This window comes from Peromyscus eremicus, chromosome 5, assembly GCF_949786415.1.
Source record: "Peromyscus eremicus chromosome 5, PerEre_H2_v1, whole genome shotgun sequence".
NCBI classification, from domain to species: Eukaryota; Metazoa; Chordata; class Mammalia; order Rodentia; family Cricetidae; genus Peromyscus; species Peromyscus eremicus.
In genome coordinates this window covers 123,911,901-123,936,414 of record NC_081420.1, presented here as the reverse complement: position 1 = coordinate 123,936,414, position 24,514 = coordinate 123,911,901, and the positions used below count along the sequence as shown (strand labels likewise).

At 40.5% G+C, this 24,514-nt stretch overlaps 1 pseudogene; it reads right to left on the bottom strand.

Annotated features, from left to right (window-relative positions):
• Positions 1 to 15,947: 15,947 nt before the first annotated feature.
• On the bottom strand, positions 15,948 to 21,660 carry LOC131911148 (pre-mRNA-splicing regulator WTAP-like; annotated as a pseudogene).
• Positions 21,661 to 24,514: the final 2,854 nt, after the last annotated feature.

Here is a 24,514-nt window from a genome sequence, read left to right as displayed (position 1 = left end):
GAGGCAAAAGATAGGATAAGTTAAGAAAAGCTTGCAAGAAACAAGCTAAGCTAAGGCTGGGTATTCATAATAAGAATAAGCCTCCATGTGTGATTTATTTGGGAGCTGGGTGGTGGGCCCACAAAAAACAGCAAAAACCTCCAACAATACCCAAGACCAAGTTCAGAGGGATTCATATGTTTAGAATTTGGGTAAAAGTGGCTGATCCAGCAAAGCAAATGAAAGATGTTCAGTGGAACAATGGAGGCAGAAATCAGATCTCAATGGGTTGTGGAGTAATCAAGAGCTGATAAAGAGATATTAGCTTGTTTGTTACTTTTCTATCGCTGTGACAAAATGCCACAGCCAAAAGCAACTTATAGATGAATTTATTTTCAGTTCCAGTTCCAGAAGGAGAGGCCATAATGGCAGGGGGAAGCATGGAAGTAGGCAGCCGAAACAGGAATCTGAGAGACACATTTTAACTGCAAACATAAAGCAGAGAGAACAAACTGGAAGTAGGGCATGGTTATAAACTCTCGAACCCCACCTCTAACTGATGTACTTCCTCCAGAAAAACTTCACCCCATAAGGGTTCTGTAATATCATCCAAAAGGCACCATCCACTGGGGACCAAATGCTCTAATACCTTAGCCTGTGGAAGACATTTCTCATTTAAATCACTGTTGGTATGCACCTATGTTTCCTAGTGGCTTTACCCAGCAGGACTGCATAAGAGGATGATTGAACCATGAGCCCGAGTACCAGGTGTTTGTAAGGGTCTACACTTGGCTGTATCTAGCAAGGGGGAGGTCCTTTTCCCCTCCCCTTGGCATTGCTATAAAAAGCCCTTTGAAATAAAGTTCTGGGCTGGTGGATAAGGATCCATGCCCACCCGAGGCTATCCTGCATTTCTGTTTCTCTCCCCTCTTTACTTCTACCTAAGTCTCTTATCCCTCATTCCTCAAGAGTCCCTGGGGTAAGTAAATGTGGGAGCTGGTCGCCCACAAATCATCACAGCTGATATGTATCATTGCTTTCAAGTTTGACTGTAATCAGTGGCAAGATCAAATTGCTAGTTTGGACAGGGGCTGTCTTGATTGGTTTGAAATGCTGTGCCAAGGGGAAAGCACAGTCGGGCTTCCTAACTAGCAGAAGTTTAGTGCTCAACTATGGAGATTGGTTTCTAGTTTGCTTCTCTATTGCTGTGATAAAATACTGATCAGAAGAAATTCAGGGGAGGAAACGGTTTATTTGAGCTTAACAAGTTACACTCCGACAAAGCCAAGGCAGGAACTCAAGGTGGGAAACTAGAGGCAGGAACTGAAGCAAAGACCATGGAGGAATACTGCTTACTTGCTTGCTATCCATGGCTCATGAGCTTGCTCTTTCATATGACCTAAGACAGCAAGTGCAAGAAAGGCCATTATCATGTAAGCAGATAATGTACTCAGAAGATATAACCCTCCCACCCCCTAGCTATACTACTGCTAGATATTTACTTGAAGGATCCCAAAGTCAACATATTGCAGAGATATTTTCACAAAAATGTTTATTGCAGCACTCTTCACAGTAACTGTGTAATGGAACCAACCTTGGGATCCAACAACAGAGAAATGGACAAAGAAAATGTTATATATGCACACAGTGGAATTGTGCAATGGAAAAAGTACAAATCATTTTTAAAGGAGGTAGGGCAGAGATCTGAGGACAGTGAGGAAGGCTGGGAACAGATGCTGTAGGGAATGGATAGACTAAAGAATCTATCAGATGTGATAGCAGTTGGGAATTGTGCCTTTATCTGGATAATGAGAAAAATTATTTTCTTTAATGATAAAGCTATTTTATGGTAGGCAATAAGTTCATTAAGTTAAGAAATTAATCATCATAATTAATCCTACTTGGGAAATAGATGTTAATTAGAATTGCTATATAAAAGAGCATTCAATTTACTGAGGAGTTTTTCCTGACAACCACATTCGGTCAGTATATATGAACCAGCATATACTATTCAAAGAGTTGACTCATCTCAGGGCTCTGAGCCTAGGCTCCTAAAACAGAGACACCAGGAGATGCCTTGTTTAAGCACATGTCCTGGTCTCTCTTTGTTTAGTCTATTTTTGCCTGTCCTGGCTTCTTTATCAGCATTCAGACAAGGGAGGTCTATATGTAAGACATTTCTCCTCGAGAGGTGTATATGCATTACAGACATGTGACAATGGGAAAAGCATACTACATTCCTGTAAACGAATTTGCTCTTGTAGTTTTGTGTTGTATCACCAAGAATTGGCAGAATTCAATTCGAAAGTGGGGCTTCTTCTGTGTTATGGAGGCTTCAATGGTAGAAAGAATTGTGTGTGTGTGTGTGTGTGTGTGTGTGTGTGTGTGTGTGTGTGTGTGAAACATTAAAGAAAAGTACTTGTGTGCAAGTAGAACTGAGAATAACAGATTTGATTTCATTAAGGAGGTCTAGGGCCAGTTACATTGTAGGAACTGTACTGGAGCTGAGTTCTGGAAAACAAATAGACTCTGAAAAAGTGAAAGAGAAGTGTGTCTTAGTGAAGGAGGCAAGCACATGCGCACAAGCGTGTGGTGGAGAAGGCAGTGGCACATTGGAAGAACCAAAGAATACATGTGCTTAAAAGAGAGAATGTGAGCTGCTTCTTCCTACTTCATAGGCCTGGCTCTTCCCTTCTCCATGCTGCCAGATAGACCTTATCCTGCCTTACCTCATAGGTAGCTGGAGTCCTCTGAGACCTCCCTTCCCTACCCATCAGGTAGCCTATGCTCCTTTACTTTCCACGCCATAGGCCATCTGGTGTTTTTTTGTTTTTCTTGTCTTCTGTGACCTCACTTCCTTGAGATACTAGGTGGACATTCCTCTGTCTCACTCTGTAGGCCTCCCAGCTTCTCTGGGATTTTGCTTCCACGTGTGGCCAAGCTGCTAGGCTCCTCTGGGATCTTTCATCTCTATACCTTAGACTAGATCTACTCCTTTCTATCCTACAAACTGCTTACTCCTCTGGTTTCTTACTTCCTAGTGTTCCCAGGTAGGCCTTGACCCTCCCAACACATTAGGCCTCCCTACTACACACCCATCTTCCCGAGATATATCCCTAATGACTAATTGGCTAGAACTTGCTAAGTACATTATTGTTTGTCTATCGCTGTGATAAAACACCATGGATCAAGGTAACATATAGAAGGAAAAGTTTAGTTAGAGCTTACATTTCCAGAGGGTAGGAATCTATCACCATCATTTGTGGGGAACCTGGCAGCAGGCAGGCAGTGCACTTAAGCAGAATCTTCTGAGAGCTCACATCCTGATCCACAAAGAGAAAACAGAGAGTTCACTGGGGATGGCAGGAAGCATTTGAAGCCTTTAAAGACCACCTCTGTGACATACGTCCTCCAACAGGCCATACCTTCTAATTTTTTCCCAAACATTTCCACCAACTGATGACCAAGTATTTGAACATAAGAGAGCCATTCTCTTCAGTCCACCACATCAAAGTAGGACAACCAAATGTGGAGAGCCACACCAGAAATCAGCTTAGGAGAGGAACGGCAAGAGGTATGCTGATTTTGGACAGTGTCTCTTCCCATGAACCATAGCAGACTCCTAAAGATGACAAGGGATATAACCTGCAACTCTCATTACCAGTTTCACAAAGGAAAACAATATCTCAGCCATCTTAGAACTTAATCTCTCATGAACATTGTACATAACTACACTTAAGAAAAGTGATTTACAGTCAGGTGTGGTGGCTCATGCCTTTACTCCCAATGAGAATTATCTAGAAGATCTTCTAAACAAAGAATTCAAAAGAACAATTATACCTGTATTCAGATAATTCAAAGAAGATACAAACAAAAACGAAGAGGTGAGTAAAATGGGGACATAAATGCAAAGTATTAGATATAATTTAACAAAGAGAATTGATGAAGAAAATCCAAATTGAAATGATGCTGGAAATGAAAAACTTGATGAACCAGATAAAAAAGCAATGAAAATCATCTCAACAGAATGGATCATGGAGAAGACCTAGTGTGAGGGACAGAAGAGTAGATGGACCGGATCACTCAGCAAAAGTCGTCACTGTTTCTTGTGCCTTTTCTTGGGCCCTTTCCCTTCTGTTTATTTGTTTTGCCCTACTCTAATATGATACTTTTTGTTTAATCTTACTATACATTTTGTTTTATTATTATCCCTTAGATGCCTGTGTGTTTTCTAATGAAAAATAGAAAGGGGGTGGATTCAGATGGGAGATAAGCTGGCAATGAACTAGGAAGAGTAGAGGGAGGGAAAACCATAATCAGGATATATTATGTGAGGAAAAAAATCTATTTTCAATAAAAGGAAAAAAAGATTGAAGGAGAAATAGAAACTTTCTATTAAAAGACCATCTAAGATTTGAACAACAACTTTCCGTAATAAAAGAAGATTAAAGGAATTCACGATTGCTAGGCCAGCTTTGGCTGGACTGGGATTAGATATGTAGACCAGGCTGGCTTTGAACTCACAGAGATTCCCCTGCCTCTGCCTCCCAAGTGGTGGGATTAAAGGCATGTGTCACCATGACCAAATGTGTGTGTGTGTGTGTGTGTGTGTGTGTGTGTGTGTGTGTGTGTGTGTGTTATTGGCCAGAGAGGCCCTAGAGGTGCCCAGTACAATACAGGCTATTGGCATTGCTTTAGATTGTTCATCAGAAGAACTAGATGGTAAGACCCCACTGATGAAGACACCATACATTTTGGTTGAAGAACACAGAAAATAAATCTTAAATTGATCAGGAAACTCCCTGGTGATTAGCTTTCATTGTGTTTGAACATACTTTGCAGGCTGCTGGGGAAAAAACAGTATCAGTAGTCTTATTCAATGCTGGACCCTGTGTGCTACGATATTGACCTTTTAGGCATGATGTGCCTACTGGTGCAATAGTGGCAAGACTTTATTGGGGTATCCTATAACTCTCTTAATTTGATTTCAGGTCTGTTCTATAGGAGAGATTCATGCTTGGTACTATAAACATGGTCAAAATACATGGCTAAGGAAGTCATAGGCCCTAGGCGAGAGCCTGTTGATGGTTTCCTAAATGGTCATATTATTAAACTGCCATTTAGATATTTATGTTGATACCTATACATTAGGCTGCTCCAAACTTTAATCATAGGAGATTGCTATTGCAGTGGTGTTGTGTAGCAGTTTCCTTGGAGATTAAAACAGTCTATCCTGCAGGGATGCTCCTAGGAGGTGGTCAACTCAAAATAGCTCAGGAAGTCCCTAAAACTGACCAGAATTACTAGGCCCTGCCCTTTCAAGAGTAAACAATAAAGAAGGCTAAGAATTACTTTTAGATAAGCCAAGCTACAAAGACCCCAAGACCAGACCAGCTAGCTGCCTGGAAGAGGTTTAGACTATCTGAGTCACTTGGAAAGGACACTCTCCAACGTGTTGAGCTGCCTGCAGCCTGTGCTGTGTGCTCCAGGTTCCCAGCTTTGTGCTGGGGTGGATTTTGGTGATGCAACTGTCTTTGATTCATTTCTGTTCTTGTATGTAACTCCTCTTCCATATTCCTGTCAGTAACCCAAGTAAAATTCATTGGTTCACCAAATTGGACTTTGGTGGTATCTGTACTTTGGTCTTTGTGTGATCCCCATCTGGGATGAGTACACATGTATGTTGCATCTCCTCAGGAAATTTTTGTCACACAAGTGTGTACTAGTTAATGCAGAGACAATACCATTCAAAGTGCTGAGAATAAGTGGCTTTGAGTGCTCAGTCATAGATAACACTAACTCCCCTTCAATACCTAGGGAACATTGCAGAAGAAGAGATAGAAAAAATGTAAGAGCCCCAAGATGAGGAGGAGTGCTGTGAAATCCTGACCTTTGGACATTACATGGCTGTTGTGCACATTAACTCAGAGCATCATTAGTTATCAGTGCAAGAGATAGCTAGTTAAAAATTCCACCATGTTGCAAAAAGACACTTTCAAGGCCCACCCCTAGCTGAATGTGGCTGCTTAGGGGAGTGAGAGTCATTTTTGGGGGGAGGGGGTTGGCCACTGGAAGTTTGTTCATGCCCCGATGGATGACCCCACACTTATGTAGATTAGCAGTACTAATTGGATTCAGTGGGCTAAAATAAATGAATAAGTAATGAAGGACATGAAGTTGAGAAAGAGATGGTTTGGAGGTCATGGGGCAATTGGAGAGGGTATTAAGATATGGATATGATCAAGATACATTGTATATGTATATAAAATTTTCAAATTAATAAAAATTTTTAAAAATAATTAGGAAATGATGAATGAGCATGTCAAATGAATATAGGATACAAGTGGTATCCTATATTATCCACTTAGGGCCATTAGAACACAACAAAACTAAATATCCAGTGAAAATTGGACCCACTTTTATCTTGAAGCTTCAAACAATCCTTTTCCACAAATAACTTGTAAGTAAAAGTAGTAATTTTATTTTTGAATAAATTTGTCTTTTTTACAATTATTTTAGTGTGTGTGTGTGTGTGTGTTGGGGGAGGTATGCATGCCATGAAGTATGGGTCAGAAATTGGTTCTCATCTTCTATTATATAGATTCAGGGATTAAGTTCTCAGGCTTGGCAGTTAGTACCTTGCTGAACCATCTTGCTGGCTTTCTAACCTACTTTTTCATTTTTACTGGTGACTGTAGAATGAAAGAATGTACCTGTTACCTGTTAATTAATTAATTCATATATTGAGACAGAGTCTCACTGTGTAGCCCTGGCTGATCTGGAACTGACTATGTAGACCAGGCTGACCTTGAAATCATAGAGATCTGCTTGCTTCTACTTTCTGAGTGCTGGGTTTAAAGCTGTGTACCACCATGCTCAGTTCTTTTTTTTTTTTTAATATTAAAGACAGTCTTTCAGAAATAACTTGGAATCTGGGCAGTGGTGGCACATGCTTTAATCCCAGCACTCAGGGAGGCAGAGGCAGGCAGATCTCTGTGAGTTCCAGGACAGCAAAAGCTACACAGAGAAACCCTGTCTCAAAAAAGAAAGAAAGGAAGGAAGGAAGGAAGGAAGGAAGGAAGGAAGGAAGAAAGGAAGAAAGGAAGGAAGGAAAGAAGGAAAGAAGGAAGGAAGGAAGGAAGGAAGGAAGGAAGGAAGGAAGGAAGGAAGAAAACTTCTAAATTAATTGGTACCCAAATATTTCACATTCACAAGGGATACAGAAACCATTTACTTTTTTACTTTAACATAGATTTATATTTCATCTGCAGGTTCACATAACTAGTTTTTAAAAATCACTCATTTCATACTCAGAAATTCTGGGATAAAGTTAAAAATTTTGATTAAACTTATGTATAAGTTTTTTTACATGCATAAGATGTATTTTATCTATGTTTTAGGGTTCTTTCCATTCTTTTTGAGAGATGTTATGATTCTGCAGCACAAGCTGGCCTGGAAATCACTTTGTAGTCCAGGCTGGCCTCAAATTCATGGTGATCCTCCTGTTTCAACCTCTTGAATGCTGGGATTACTTGCATTAGCCACCACATCTGTTAACAGATATATTTTATAACTCCAGGTTTTGCTTTATATTGTCTGTTGTTATTTTATTATTAACAGGGTTAGGGTTAGGCTCAGTGAGATGCTTTACTATAGCACAAAATTTAAGGAGTGGCCTACAAACTGGTTTATCAAGACAAATGATGTTTTAATACAACGCTGTAAAATGAAAATTAGTGCAAAAATTCCAGGAATATCAAAAAGTAAATAATAAATGCGTGTGTGTGTGTGTGTGTGTGTGTGTGTGTGTTCGTGAGGCCAGAAGAGGGCATAGGACCCCCTGGGGTTTGAGTTACAGGCAATTGTGAGCCACCGTATTGGTGCTGGGAACCAGACTTTGATTCTCTGGAAGAGCAGCAAGCACTCTTAACTGCTGAGCCATTTCTCCAGCACCATATCACACATTTTAAAGATGGACCCAAACTTGCACTTACCCTATCCCAGCCATACATCTTCAGTCTGCAGGGTATTTTTACTATAACAAGTAAAGGGACAGAGTTCAATGACCCAGCTGGGTGTTTCTGAAAAGGCCCATGGCCCTCAGACACCTAGGAATCTTTCAAGGTCATCTGGCCCAGAGCACTGCTCTTGGGTCACCGTTGAATGAATTTCAGCAAGGAATGCTGGCACAGATTTCTCTCCCTTGGTTCTTCAGAGTTGAGCATTTGCTGATATTCTGATTTCCTCTGTTATATCTGATGGTCTTGTTCTCAGTGTCTTGCCAGTACCTTTAGCCTGAAAATAATAGTACCTCTACCCTGAAAATTGATAATAATAATAATAATAATAATAATAATAATAATGTTAGTTTAAAAAGAGTTTTGATGAAAACAATAAAACAAGGAAGTGTCACATAGCTAGAACACATGAGTTTCTATTAAGGAGCCTTAATAGAAATAGACTGTGGCTTAGGATAATGATTAAGAAAAACAATTGAGTCCAAGTAGCTCAGCTAGTTTAAATTCTTTTAATCTTAGTGTTGGGAGATGTGTTCACACGTTTCTGGATACATCATGTCTGAAACAAGCTTTGAAAATAACCAAAGTTAGACTAAGATGTTTTGTCAAATAGCTTTGAGGTGAAAAACTCAAGAAGACAATCTAAAGTTTGAGAAAGGTGCAGAGCTGAGTGAGGAACTCCTTCAGATAAGGGAACAAACAGAAAGCAGCCCAATTATTACCAGCTGATGCAATTTTCTTGCTAGGATTGGTTGGTGACCAAAGGTGGTGATTAATTCCTTATATTCATTTCTACCCTCAATCTCCTGATATGGAAAACCATTGATGAGTGGGTATGCACCCTAAAGGTTTAAAGTAGAGCTGGCTGATTCTGTTTCATCCATAAAAGTTTAGGTTTATGATTACTTTAAGATTCTTTATAAGATTACCTTTCAAGATAAGTAATAAAGTAATTGGCCCTTTCTTTGTAACTGCAAAATGCAGCCTGCCAGTAAAAGTCCTGACTGAGAAGAATATCTTGCTTGCCCACATGGCTAGTCTATAACAGGTTGCTTGGGTATGAATGTATGTGGATTCTTGGGATAATTTGTTTTTCACCTGTAATACGTAAAATGTTTAATCATATAAGGGATATGGAAAACTTGCTACTTTTTACTTGTATTCATTGTAATCACTCACTTGAGAAACAGAATGTAACCACTGTGTAATTTTTATATTGCCTGAAAGATTTTGCTGGGGTATATAAGCTGTAAGGGAAAGAATACAGATAGAGTTAAAATGGGTTAGAAGGAAAACATCAAGAATGAGAGAGAAGGAAAATATCAGAGAGTTAGGAGAACATCCAGAGAGTAGAAGGAGAAGGAAAATATTCAGAGAGACAAAACAGCCATTTCTGCATAGTGATAAGAAAAGAGAATATAGAACACAGAATGAAGAACACAGAAGAATAAAGGAAACCATCAAGAGAGAGTGTGAGTGTCTTTTTCCCTAACCCCCTCAGATAGAAAACTCTAGCACTCACTGACTGTGGATTTCCCTTTGAGCCCTGTGATGCTGGAGGCTGGTCCCCCAAGGCAGTGATGCCTATGTAGCCCAGGGTAGTCTCTTTCAATTTGCTTCCTACAGATTCCTTAGTATTGTGATTACAGGCATGAGTCACATAGTCATTTCCAATTTCCTGTGTCCCCTGTGTTCTTCTGACATTTTGAAAATTTCTTTAAGTATGTTTTACTCTCAGTCTACCAGATGCCAGAAGTCTTCATTATTATTTTTTATTGCATTTGAAAATTATGTAAGATATATATCAATCTATTCTTTTTCTGGAAAAATACAATAGTGTAGTAATAACAAAATTTATAGACTCATTTCTACCACACTCTATTCTCATTCTAGAGATAACTTAAATGTTTGATGTACATCTCTTAAGTCACCTTTTAAAGATATTTATTTTGAATTATGTGTATGAGTGTGTGGGGGTATGTGCATGTGAGTGCAGGTGCCTGTGGAGGTCAGAGATATCAGATCCCTTGGAGCTGGAGTTACAAGTGGTTGTGAGCCACCCAGTACAGCTGCTGGGAAACAAACTCAGGACATTTGGAAGAGAAGCATGTGCTCTTAACATCTGTGCCAGCCCCCTCAAATCACTTTTGGCACTCTAACTAGCACATCTATGTACATGATGAGCACACACGTGCTACACATACATGGGTTATCTGTGCAGTATTATTTTCAGTATAGTTTTTACTGACAACTACTCATACTCTGATGGTCATAGCAGTATTTCTCATAACAGCCAAAAGGTTCAAAAACTCAAGTAAGTGTTCATCAGTGGTGAGATGAATAAATGAAATAGGTTACATTCATTCAATAGAACATTATCCAACCTTCAAGAGGAATGGAATTTCAATATACTTTATTTATGTTAATGAACCTTAAAGACATTATGCTAACAGAAAAGTAATATGCTGTAATTTCACTTATATCATATTCTTACAGTGGTTAAATTCACAGGGGCAGAAAGCAGAATGCTAGTAGCTAGGGACTTGGTAGTGTGAAGAACAGGAAATTGAATGAGGACAGCATTTTACTTTGAGATCATAGAAATTTTCTGAAGATGGATATTGTGATGACATATGACAACATTTATGAGCTAGGTGACTTTTGGGGAAGTTGATGTTTCTGTATTTTATGTTGTCATATTTAAAGGTGGAAAAATAATAGAAGCTTCTACATGAAAACATAAGACTAAATTAAATAATTCATGTATGGCATTTAGCAAGATGCCATCACATAAGAAATGATGAAGAAACATTAGCTTTGGGGCTGGGGATGTGGGTTAGACATAGAGCATTTGGCTAGTACGCACAAGACCATATAGATCACAAAAATAACTATTGTTGTTGGGTGTAGTGCTCATCTTAGAAAATCAGTGACATACTCCAGACTTTCTGGAGCTATCACATTAGAAAGGACAACAGGATGATGGGATGATTAAGTAGGCCTTCAGGTATCTATTTATGATCTTTATATAAGGAAATATAGCCACCAAACACCATCTATGACAACAAAAGCAGGAATCAGGGACTGAAAAGAACTTGAGGATGGGAGCCAGAAAAGATGACAAAAGAACCCAAGAAATAAAGTCAATGGTGGCCAATCAATTCTAGTATTAACCTTTATGAAACAAAAAGTTGAGCAATAGGAACCTAGAGATGCACAGCTGTAGGGAGCAAGTGAAGCCCTGAGTGAATGTATGTTGTTGACATGGGCATGGCCCATGTGATTTTTTCTTTCCATGGAACCATGTCTGTTGGTGTCCTACGACTAACATTATACAAACTAAGCAGATTGTATTGATATATATTTATATAATATGTGTACACACACACACACACACACACACACACACACACACACACACACACACATAACAACAAGTAAAGACAAAGACCATGAATTTGAGAGAGACAAACATGGGTTGTACATGGATTGGAGGGAGGAAAGGGAAAGGGGAAATGATAGAATTATACTTAATTTCCAAAAGTATTTCAAAAGGTGTACAAAACAAGCTAAGTGATACAGTAAGTAGTATAAACACATATGTTTACTATATGTCACACACTAAGGGCTTCATATGTATTAACTCAGTGCCCCTATGAGGTGTAAAGATTTTTCTTACCCCTATTTCCTTTTCTTGTACAGAGGTGTTCAAGCAACCTGGCCACATAGGTATGTAATGGCAAAACTTGGATTTTCATCCAGGTGTCCTGGCTCTGAGAACTCTATGTACTAACCACTCTCATATATTGACTCCAAAGTCATAATTTCTGAAAAAAAATACATGCCAGAACATGACTGCTAAATTAATACAAGATTTTAGCAGTGAACATTTATTTTGAAAGTATAATGTTTAAAACAGTGACACCTAAAGCAGACTACGTAAGAATAATCTGTTTTTGCCTATCATGGTTCTAGCAAGAAAGGTCTCTGAAAAAGTGACTATGGAGGATGATGCTAAGGCATTGGTATAGAAATGGATGAACATTTAAGTTGACTTTTGTATAGTCTGTTTGATTTAGCCAAATGTTCTGAATTAGAATGACAAAGGGCATTATAGTCTACACTTGAAAAGTTTTAAAAATATGTATTTTATTATTTTTAATTATGTGTGTGTTTGTGAGTACAAGTACCTGAGGAGGCCAGCAGAGAGCATGAGGTCACCTAGGCTTGAATTACAAGCAGTTTTGAACTGCTTGATGTAGGTTCTGTGAACCTAGCTTGGGTCCTCTGCTCCTTTGCAAAAGTAGTATGTGATCTTAACCACTGAGGTTGAAAACAGAATCAAATAAAGAAATATGGTTAGACATGGTGGCACACACCTTTAATCCCAGCTCTTGGGCAGCAGAGGCAGGCAGATCTCTGTGAGTTTGAGGCCAGCCTGGTCTACAACAGAGAGAATTTCAGTCCTGCCAGGACTACATAGTGAGACCCTGTCTCATAAAAACAAAACCAATAGAAAGAAAAAAAAATCAGTTTAGACCTGGAAAATTGTATATTATTTCCACATTAGTATGCTACACATTTTTACTGTAAGTTAAAACATACTTAGAACAAGAAATAATCAGTCAGCAGAAAAACCTATTTATTTATTTATTTATTTATTTATTTAGTTAGTTAGTTAGTTAGTTAGTTAGTTAGTTATAGGCAGGGTTTCACTGTGTAACTCTGGCAGGCATGGAACTTGCTATGCAGATCAGACTGTTCCTGAACTTAACAGAAATCTGTATATTTCTACCCTCCAATGCTGGGATGAAAGGTGAGCACAAAAACTCTGGGCAAACATGTTTCTAATTTTAGAATTCTGTACGATTGGGACTCCTGGGTATCAGATAACAATGGCAGTCACGTGGGTCTACAAAATCTTCCAATATTCCCTCCAAAACTAATGCAGAGCAACCAGAAGAGAAAAATAAAACTACAGAAAGTCATGCCCTTACAATAATTTGAAGAGAGAGAATAGCCCAACTTCAAAATAAATCTGAGTAAAAGGAGAAATAAATACCAAATTTAACGTGTTATTGCTTATATTCCTCCATTCCTCTCACTTGCCTTTTTACAAGGCTTTGTGGGGAAGGGAAAACAGAAGAGAAATAATAAACATCTAATGGACCCATTACTAGAAAGTTATAAAGCTCATCCTAATTTTAAAAAATCTAAATGGGGTTGGGGATTTAGCTCAGTGGTAGAACGCTTGCCTAGCAAGTGCAAGGCCCTGGGTTCGGTCCTCAGCTCTGGAAAAAAAAATCTAAATGGATCTGTGCGTGCGTGCGTGTGTGTGTGTGTGTGTGTGTGTGTGTATGTATGTATGTAGATGGACTTTCTTTTCTGCCACTAGCCCCAAATAATGACACAGAGACTTCTTATTAATTATGAAAGCTCAGCCTATAGTTCAAGCTTGTTCCTATCTAGCTCTTATAGCTTAAATTAACCCATTTCTATTAATCTACGTTCTATCACATGGTGTTACCTCTCTTCTATCTTGCAGCTCCTCTTTCTTTCTTTCTACTGACATTTCCTGTGTGCCTAGATTCTCCTCCTCTTCCTTTCTCTCTCTGGAAATCCTGCATATACCTCCTGTCTAGCTATTGGCTGCTTTTTATTACACCAATCATAGCAAATACATCTTCACACAGTGTATAGATATCCCACATTTTTTTTTGTGTGTGTATGAAAGAGATTTAAAAGCACATGTAATTTGAAGGTGCAATGTTTGAAATAGATAGTTTATGAGAAAGAAAAAGTAAAATCAATGGAGAAGCTGTTTTGGCAAATCAGTGTTGGTTGTGGGGAGCCAAAATTTGTGTCCAAATCGAGAAAAGAGATATGGACACATGGTTTGGGGATCTGGCTCAGTGACAGAGCAGTTCCCTAGTGTGTGTGAATCTGGATTAAACCCTCAGTGCTTTGGGGAGAGAGGAAAGGAAAGAGGAACACAATACAAAAGAACACACAGACTTAAGAAAAGCAAAAAATAAGACAAACAGGAAGAGAAAGAAGTAATTAAGAGCCAAAAAACTTACATTTTTGGTTGTGAGCCTTTAATGGTTGAGCCATCCCTCATCAGGGAGATGCAAATCAAAACGACTCTGAGATACTATCTTACAGATACTGATACATCTGTCAGAATGGCTAAGATCAAAAGCACTGAAGACAGCTTATGCTGGAGAGGATGTGGAGCACAGGAACACTCCTCCACTGTTGGTGGGAGTGTAAACTTGTACAGTCACTTTGGAAATCAATATGGTGCTTTCTTAGAAAATTGGGAATCAACCTCCCTCAAGACCCAGCTATACCACTCTTGGGCATATACCCAAGGAATGCTCAATCATACCACAGGGACACATGCTCAACTATGTTCATAGCAGCATTATTTGTAATAGCCAGAACATGGAAACAACCTAGATGCCCTTCAACTGAAGAATAGATAAAGAAAATGTGGTACATATACACAATGGAGTACTACTCAGCAGAGAAAAACAATGACATCATGAGGTTTGCAGGCAAATGGATGGAACTAGAAAATATCATCCTGAGTGAGATAACCAAGACTCAGAAAGACAAACATGTTATGTACCCACTTATAAGTGGACACTAGATGTAAAGCAAAGGATAACCAGACTACAACTCACAACTGCAGGGAGGCTACCTAGTAAAGAGGACCCTAAGAAAGACACACGGATTGCCCAGCGACAGAGAAATGGATGAGATCTACATGAGCAAACTGGGGGTAAGGGGGCGGGTAATGGAGGGCAAGGGTCAGGGGAAAGAGAGCCTAGGGGAGCGGGAGATCCCAGCTGGATCATGAACAGAGTGGGAGAACAAGGAAAGAGATACCATGATGAATGAAGACCCCATGGGAATAGGAAGAAGCAGAGTGCTAGGGAGGTCCCCAGAAATCTACAAAGATACCTCCACAATAGACTAATGGCAATGGTCGAGAGAGTGTCTGAGCTGACCTACTCTAGTGATCAGATGGCTGAACACCCTAACTGTCATGATAGAACTCTCATTCAGTGACTGATGGAAGCAGATGCAGAGATCCATGGCCAAGCCCCAGGTGGAGCTCCAGGAGTGCAATCAGCGAGAGAGAGGAGGAATTATATGAGCAAGAGATACTGAGACCATGATGGAAAAAGCACAGGGACAAATAGCCAAACTAGTGGAAATGCATGAACTGTGAACCAGTAGCTGAGGAGCCCCCATGGAACTGGGCTAGGTCCTCTGGATAAGTGAGACAGTTGATAACTTGAACTGTTTCGGAGGACCCCAGGGACCTGTCCTTGGTGTATGAGCTGGCTTTTTGGAACCTAGGGCCTATGCTGAGACACTTTGTTCAGCCTTGGTGTAGGGAGGAGGGGACTGGACCTGCCTCAACTGAATCTACCAGGCTGGGCTGACTCCCCAGGGGAGACCTTGCCATGGAGGAGGTGGGAATGGGGGTGGTTTAGAGGGGAAAGCTGGGGGGTGGGAGGAGGGAGGACAGGGGAATCTGTGGCTGATATATAAAATTAAATTAATTATAAAATAAAAATATTTAAAAAAGAGCCGAAGAACAATTGATAAAATGAAACAAAAATTAGTATGTATGTTGAAAATATTAATAAAACTTATTAACTTCTGGCTAAAAAACAGAGGAGACTAGGTATCTGGACTTGACTGTACTGACAGAGGAGGGAGCCATTAAAGTAGGAATCTTGAAGAATAACATTACCACAAAATGAACAACAAAAATGACTATCAGACTCATATAGAATATTGCTGAGAGGGAACTGTTGTAGCACCAGATACTTAAAATAGAAAAGAGGAAAGAACTCAATGGTTTGATTGCCTCAGAAAATGAAACACTGTCCTTTAACAGATAGGAATGAAGCAACAAAGTGATATTCTGCTCTACTCATAGCTCAGCCATCGCTGGAGAAGCTTCCTCCTACAACAGATGGGGATGAATACAGCTGGACAAGGTGCAGGGTGTGAGAGACTTTGTAACAGCTGGTCCTAAATGGAATGCCTCTATCAATTTCTTCCCCACAAGGCTCAGGGAACCCTATGGAAGAAGAGGCAGAAAAATTGTAAGAGCCAGAGGGGATGGAGGACACCAAGGAAACAAGGCAGGATTGATGCGTGTGTGAACTCAGAGTGTGTGGCAGAAGGCACAGGATCTGCTCAGGTCTTCACCTGATGGGTCGCAACTCTGAGAGGGGAAATAGGCACAAGCCCCCATCCCTAACCCAGAATCTATCTCCAACCAATAACTGCTCACAAATGAAAATTTAGTTTTCTCCAAGGGAGTCTCACTGGGGAAACAAACCACTCTTAAGGGGAGGTCCCATGTCCAACACAAAACGAACTTAATTGTATTTTTTCTTACCCTATAGGTCTTTTGCTTATATATTATTGTTTCTGATTTTGTGTTTTTAGGGGATTTCTGTGTGTGCCAATGTGTGTGTCTCCATGTGTTTCTGTGTTTCTTGTACTTTTTCTTTGGCTCTTTGTTTTTCTGTTTATTTATTTGTTTTGTCCTGATCAGGTTTATTTGTTTTTATTTAATCTTATTTTATTTCCTCCCTCCCTCCCTCTCTCCCTCGCCTCTTTCTTTCTTTCTTTCTTTCTTTCTTTCTTTCTTTCTTTCTTTCTTTCTTTCTTTCTTTTCTTTCTTTCTTTCTTTCTTTCTTTCTTTCTTTCTTTCTTTCTTTCTTTCTGATGCTTGTTTGTTTTCTAATGAGGGAGAGCAAGAAAGAATGTAGATTTGGAGAGGTGGGGAGGATCTGGAAAGAGTTGGAAGAGGGCGACCATAATCAGAATATATTGTATGAAAGAAAATCTGCTTTCAATAAAAAAAAAGTTAAAAAACCCCAACTATTTCAAGGCACATTTAATTTAATTTCAATAGATCAATATGAAAGCTACTCCCCATGGAACACCAAAGACAATGCTGTTTACCATGTACCTACTGAATGAGATGGTTTATTGAATAATGGAATGAGTCTCATCACAACCAATACCTTATACAATCTAGTTGTGAAATGGATGCTTAAAATGCTCTAAACAGTTTAAACCTGAAGTTTAAGACCACACCTTCACATTATCACATTCCTCAGTTACAGTTATTTACAGTTTCCACAAGCATTCAAAGAACAAAATGATTTATATGAACCCCATGGATTTAAGGCTCCATTATGTAATATAGAGCTCAGAGCTAATTGCAGAAATAGATCTGCTACTTGTACTACTGGTAGCTATAACTTGATTGTCTCATGACTATTAGAAGCTGGTTGTAAATGTACATGTAAACCCTTTAAAAGCAAAATTCACCTCATTTGAGTTTTGACCCAGTAGTCAACAGTCAGTCCACAGTCTTATTGGCATAACTGATGTGCACTATCTCCAAGTCACTATGCTCAAGGTTAAGAGCAGTGAATTTTCCATTTTTACGTTTTACTGGAATTTTACATGCTTAATTCATGATTTAACATCTCTAGATTTTCAATCCTCCAAACTGAAGACACGGTGTGCCATACATGTAAGAATTCTGTTTCTCCCTCTGTTATCTTCAGAAACATTTCTCAAGGAGGGAGTTTTTCAAAGGTGGACTCTTCTCCATCTGAAACAAGGGGAAGAGAAAGAAGCTGAAATGTAAGGTTAATCTGGGAAGTTTTACATTAGCCAATATAATCTGGCAGTATAAGAATGTGGCTTTTTTAGCTCTAAAAGTCTGAGTCTTGGTGTTGAAATGAGTCTTTGGCTGTCCCACCACAGCTTTCTCCATGTGGGATTTTCAGGGCAGCCAAGGCTGGGAGTATGATTCGCTTACCTATCAGGTAGAAACAAACTTTCAGGCACTCAGGTCATTTTAGGCTTCTTCGAGTTTGTCTTTAGCCTGTGGCACTTGACCTTTTATTTTTAGGAAAAACAAGCTGATCACTGGGCATACCATCTGTGATTTCGGTGGGGCCACACTGGCTGCTGGATTTGCTTGAGGTACTAGATTTGAGAGGTACACTCCTATGCCTCCTCTTCCTTGGTTGCTAGTCACACAATAAGAATGTTTTCCCTGTGTAAGACTCCTGCTGTTGCTGTTTTGGTTTTTCTTCAGATTCCTTTAAGCTAGTCACATCATTTGAGTGGACATCATTTCATGATGTTTCCATCTTAGAATTAACTCATCTCATGCCATGACTTTGAACTCTGTTTCACTTAGATGGACCTTTTTGGGAAGTTCTTCATTGGTCACCTTGAACTCTTTCCAGCCCAGGATTGCTTGGGGACTGTCAGTCACATAGGTGGAGGACACTCAGCCACTGGCCCTCCCTCTCTCCTGCCACAGCGGTCCTGGTGCTGGTCTTTACTTGCAGGTCTTACAGACATACCTAGAGCCACACAATTTTAAGGATGAGGTTTTTGAATTTGTTTGATTTCTGGAATTGGCTCTCTAGCCTCAGTAGATCTAAAGATGCTGGGACTGGAAGAAGGACTTAGTGATAAAATGCCAGCTTAGTAGATATGAGACTCTTCATTTTATCTTGTAATATCATCACCAAAAAAACAAACAACAAAGCTAAACAAAAACACCAAACAAATCCATTTATTAAAAAGCAAAGATAGCTTCACATGGTGGTGCACACCTGTAGTCCTAGTACTCAGGAAACTGAGGCAGGAAGGATAGGGTTTAGCTAAAGCCCAGCATCGACTACATGGTAAGTTCCAGGCCACACAGGTCTACATAGAGGGATCTCATCTCAAAAAGCCAACAATCAATAGGAAAGGAAGAAAGAAGTTAATCAGGTATGAAGACATTTTTTGAACATTTTTGGAAATTTAATGATTATATCGATTATATATTATAATGATTATATTATATATTTTAATTTTCCTGGACAAAATGGTAAAAGGTAACAAAACCTCAGGGGCTTGGGTTCTTAGCTAAAGTATCAATAATAACCTAAAAGCTTCTGTGTGCCCTGAAGAAGAGCCTTATACCTAATAGTCCCTCAATGACTCAACTTTTTCCCAATAGACTCCCCCCCTTAAAGGTTCTGTGAACTCCAAATAGTGTCATAGCCTGAAGATCAAACCTTCTGAACAAGGTTCTTTAGAGCACATTCCAGATCAAAGCCATGATGCTCCCTAAAAGAAGAAAGAGTCGGTTTTCCTCCCAGGATCCCAAGTGACCTATTCTCTTCCATAGCCATCAGACCTATGCACCAAACGTTTCTAGTTCTCCACCTGCAGACACATGTCAAGGTAGGTTCCCCTCCCCCTCTTTTTTAAAAAAATTTTCTGGGATCACGTGACTATGTCTGATCAATGAGCTTTCAGTGGAAATGAATTCTATGATGTAATGGCCAGTGCAGATGTCTCTAATGCCGCACTGCCCAGACAGTGACTACTGGCTATATGAGGTTATTAGTCTTACATATATTTTAACACTTGGGCTCTAGAGATAAGTCAGTTGGTAAAGTAACTTGTCTTGTGAGCACAAGGACCTGAGTTCAATTCCCACAGCAGCGCTCACCTGTAATCCCAGCTGAGAGTTGTGGTGGGGGAGGGGAGTTGGGGGGTGGGGGCCCATGTTTGCAGACAGGCAGGTTCCCAGGGCTCAATGGCCAATCAGTCTTGTCTACTCAGGGAGTTCCAGGCCAGTGAGAGACTGTGTCTCAAAGAAATGAAGTAAATGGTAACTGAGAAACAGCACCCAAGGCTGACCTCCACATGCATGCTTAACATGTGGATATACTCATGTGAACACACATGTCTTAGTTAGGGTGACTGTTGCAATGAGGAAACACCATGACCAAAAGCAACTTGGGGGAGGAAAGGGCTTATTTGGCTTATGCTTCCACATCACTGTTCATCATCAAAGGAAGTCAGGACCTGAACTCAAACAGGGCAGGAACCTGGAGGCAGGAGCTGATGCAGAGGCCATGGAGGGGTACTGCTTACTGGTTTGTTCATCGTGGCTTACTCAGCCTGCTTTCTTATAGAACCCAGGACTACCATCCCAGGGATGGCGCCACCCACGATGGACTGGGCCCTCCCCCATCAATCACTAATTAAGAAAGTGTTCTACAGGCTTGTGTATGGTCTGATCTTAAGGAGACATTTCCTTAACTGAGGTTCCCTCCTCTCAGATGACTTTAGCTTGTGTCAATTTGACATAAAATTTAGCCAGGACACTCACATATGCATTCACATGCATACAAACAAAAATAAACCAAATTTAAAATGTGAGTTTTATTGTTTTGTTTTGTTTTGGCTTTTGTTTGTTTGTTTATATTTGTGGCAGGATCTCACTATGTAACCCTGATGAGCCTGAAACTCACTCTGTAGACCAGGCCAGCCTAGAACTCACAGAGGTCTGCCTGCATCTGCCTTCCAAGTGCTGGGGTTAAAGGCATGTACCACCATGCCTGGCTTAAAATGTGTTGTTAGTTTAAAAAAAAATATATTTGTCCGGGCAACACCAATAGCCATGTTGGTGTGGAAGGGGAAGTTCATGAGGCCTTAACCCTAGACAAAGAACTACAGACTGCTTAGGAATACTGAGAGCAGGAAAAACAGTCTCCCCAAGGGAAGAGAACACAATTTGTTATCCATTCCCAAGTGGTCAGCCCTGAAACTTATACATACAAGAGATATTACACAGACTGAACAGGTTGTGTTTACATATGTAGATATATTTAGGAACACATATGTATATATACACACACATATATGTAACAACAATTAAAGAAAAAGAGGCCATCTATTTGAAAGAGAGCAAAGAGGGGTACATGGGAAGATTTGAATGGAGGAAAGGGAAGGGAGAAATGATGTAATTATAGTATAATCTCAAAAAATGTTTAAGAAAAGAAAAAGCAAAATGACTGACATTTATTTTTTATCTTTTTTTACTTTTTTAGTTAAGAAAATATTTTTATTCATTTTATACACCAATCAAAGATTACCCTCTTCCCTCCTCCTGCTCTCCCAGGCTCTCCCCCTCCCAATCCACCCCTTACTCCCCCCAACTCACCTACTCCCCCCTCACAAGAAGGCAAGGCCTCCCATGGGGAGGCACATCCAGTAGAGGCAAGTCCAAGCCCCTCCCCCTGCCTCAAGGCTGCAGGAGTTGTCCCATCATAGGTAGTAGGCTCCAAAAAGCCCACTCATGCACCAGAGATGGATCCTGATCCTACGGGGGGGGGGAGGGGCAAGCAAATCAAGCTACACAGTTGTCTTGCCATGCAGAGGGCCTAGTCCAGTTCCGTGCAGGCTCCATAGCCATTGATCCAACTTTCATGAGTTTCCACTAGTTTGGTTTAGTTGTCTCTGCAGGTTTCCCCATCATAATCCTGATGCACTTGCTCATAGAATCCCTCCTCTCTCTATTTGACTGGACTCCTGGAGCTCCGCCTGGTGATTGGCTGTGGATCTATGCATCTGCTTCCATCAGTCACTGGAGAAAAGTTCTGTGATGACAGTTAGGGTATTCACTGATCTGATCACTGGGGTAAGCCAGTTCAGTTCAGGCACCCTCTCCACTATTGCTAGTAGTCCAAGCTGGTGGGTCATCCTTGGGGATTCCTGGCAACTTACCTAGCAACGGGTTTCTCTCTATCCCCATGATGCCTCCCACTATCATGGTATCTCTTTCATTGTTTTCCCACTCCATCCCTGTTCCAGCTTGACCATCCCATTCCCTTACCTATCCTTACCCCTATCCCCTACCCTCTATTGCCCACCCAACCTACAGAATGGGAAAAGATCTTCACCAACCCCACATCTGACAAAGGTCTGATCTCCAAAATATATAAAGAACTCAAGAAACTAGACATCAAAATAATGAACAATCCAATTAAAAAATGGGCTATAGAGCTTAACAGAATTCTCAAAGGAAGAATTTAAAATGGCCAAAAGACATTTAAGGAATGTCTTAGCATCCTTAGTCATCAGGGAGATGCAAATCAAATGACTTTGAGATACCATCTTATACCTGTCAGAATGGCTAAGATCAAAAGCACTGCAGACAGCTTATGTTGGAGAGGATGTGGAACAAGGGGAACACTCATACACTGTTGGTGGGAGTGCAAACTTGTACAGTCACTTTGGAAATCATTGTGGCGGTTTCTCAGAAAATTGGGACTCAATCTTCCTCAAGACCCAGCTATACCACTTTGGTCATATACCGAAGGAATACTCAATCATACCACAGGGACACATGCTCAACTATGTTCATAGCAGCACTATTTGTAATAGCCAGAACATGGAAACAACCTAGATGCCCTTCAACTGAAGAATGGATAAAGAAAATGTGGTACATATACACAATGGAGTACTACTCAGCAGAGAAAAACAATAACATCATGAGTTTTGCAGGCAAATGGATGGAACTAGAAAATATCCTGAGTGAGGTAACCCAGACTCAGAAAGACAAACATGGTATGTACCCACTCATAAGTGGATACTAGATGTAAAGCAAAGGATAACCAGACAACAACCCACAACTCCAGAGAAGCTAACTAACAAGGAAGACCCAAAGAGGGATGAATCATGGATTGCCCTGGGAAGGGAAAATAGATGAGATCTCCATGAGTAAACTGGGGATGATTGACATTTATTTTTATTTTTTTTTATTTTTATTTATTTATTTTTATTTTATTTATTTATTTATTTATTTAAATTTTTATTTTGCAATACAATTCAGTTCTACATATCAGCCACAGATTCCCTTGTTCTCCCCCCTCCCGCCCCCCTTACCTTCCCCCCAGCCCGCCCCCCATTCCAATCTCCTCCAGGGCAAAGCCTTCCCCACAGACTGAGATCAACCTGTTGGACTCAGTCCAGGTAGGTCCAGTCCCCTCCTCCCAGGCCGAGCCAAGGGACCCTGCATAGGCCCCAGGTTTCAAACAGCCAACTCATGCAATGAGCACAGGACCCGGTGCCACTGCCTGGATGCCTCCCAAACAGATCAGGCCAATCAACTGTCTCACCCACTCAGAGGGCCTGATCCAGTTGGTGACCCCTCAGCCATTGGTTCATATTTCATGTGTTTCCGTTTGTTTGGCTGTTTGTCTCTGTGCTTTATCTGACCTTGGTCTCAACAATTCTCGCTCATATAAACCCTCCTCATTCTCGCTAATTGGACTCCCAGAGATCCACCTGGGGCCTAGTCATGGATCTCTGCATCCAGATCCCTCAGTAGTTGGATGAGGTTTCTAGCACGACAATTAGGATGTTTGGCCATCCCATCACCAGAGTAGGTCAGTTCGGACTGTCTCTCGACCATTGCCAGCAGTCTGTTGTGGGGGTATCTTTGTGGATTTCTGTGGGCCTCTCTAGCACTTTGTTTCTTCCTATTCTCATGTGGTCTTCATTTACCATGGTCTCCTATTCCTTGTTCTCCCTCTCTGTTGTTGATCCAGCTGGGATCTCCCACTCACCCAAGCTCTCTTTCCCTCGACCCTCGCCCTTCACTACCCCCACTCATGTCCAGGCTGTTCATGTAGATCTCATTCCATTTCTCTGTCATTGGGCGATCCCTGTGTCTTTCTTGGGATCCTGTTTTCCAGGTAGCCTGCCTGGTGATGTGAGTAGCAGTCCAGTCATCCTTGTTCCACATCTAGTATCCTGTTATGAGTGAGTACATACCATGTTTGTCTTTCTGAGTCTGGGATACCTCACTCAGGATGATTTTTTCTAGATCTATCCATTTGTCTGCAAACCTCATGATGTCATTGTTTTTCTCTGCTGAGTAGTATTCCATTGTGTATATGTACCACATTTTGTTTATCCATTCTTCAGTTGAAGGGCATCTAGGTTGTTTCCATGTTCTGGCTATTACAAACAATGCTGATATGAACATAGCTGAACAAGTGCTCTTGTGGTGTGGTTGAGCATTCCTTGGGTATATGCCCAAGAGTGGTATAGCTGGATCTTGGGGGAGATGGATTCCCAATTTTCTAAGAAAGCGCCATATTGATTTCCAAAGTGGTTGTACAAGCTTGCATTCCCACCAGCAGTGGAGGAGAGTTCCCCTAGCTCCACATCCTCTCCAGCATAAGGTGTCTTCAGTGTTTTTGATCTTAGCCATTCTGACAGGCGTAAGGTGGTATCTCAGAGTTGTTTTGATTTGCATTTCCCTGATGATTAGGGATGTTGAGCAATTCCTTAAATGTCTTTCAGCCATTTGAGTTTCCTCTGTTGAGAATTCTCTGTTTAGTTCTATAGCCCATTTCTTAATTGGACTGTTGGGCATTTTGATGTCTAATTTCTTGAGTTCCTTATATATTCTGGATATCAGTCCTCTGTCAGATGTGGGATTGGTGAAGATCTTTTCCCATTCTGTAGGCTGTCGCTTTGCTTTGTTGACCGTATCCTTTGCCCTACAAAAGCTTCTCAGTTTCAAGAGGTCCCATTGATTGATTGTTTCTCTCAGTGTCTGTGCTACCGGTGTTCTATTTAGAAAGTGGTCTCCTATG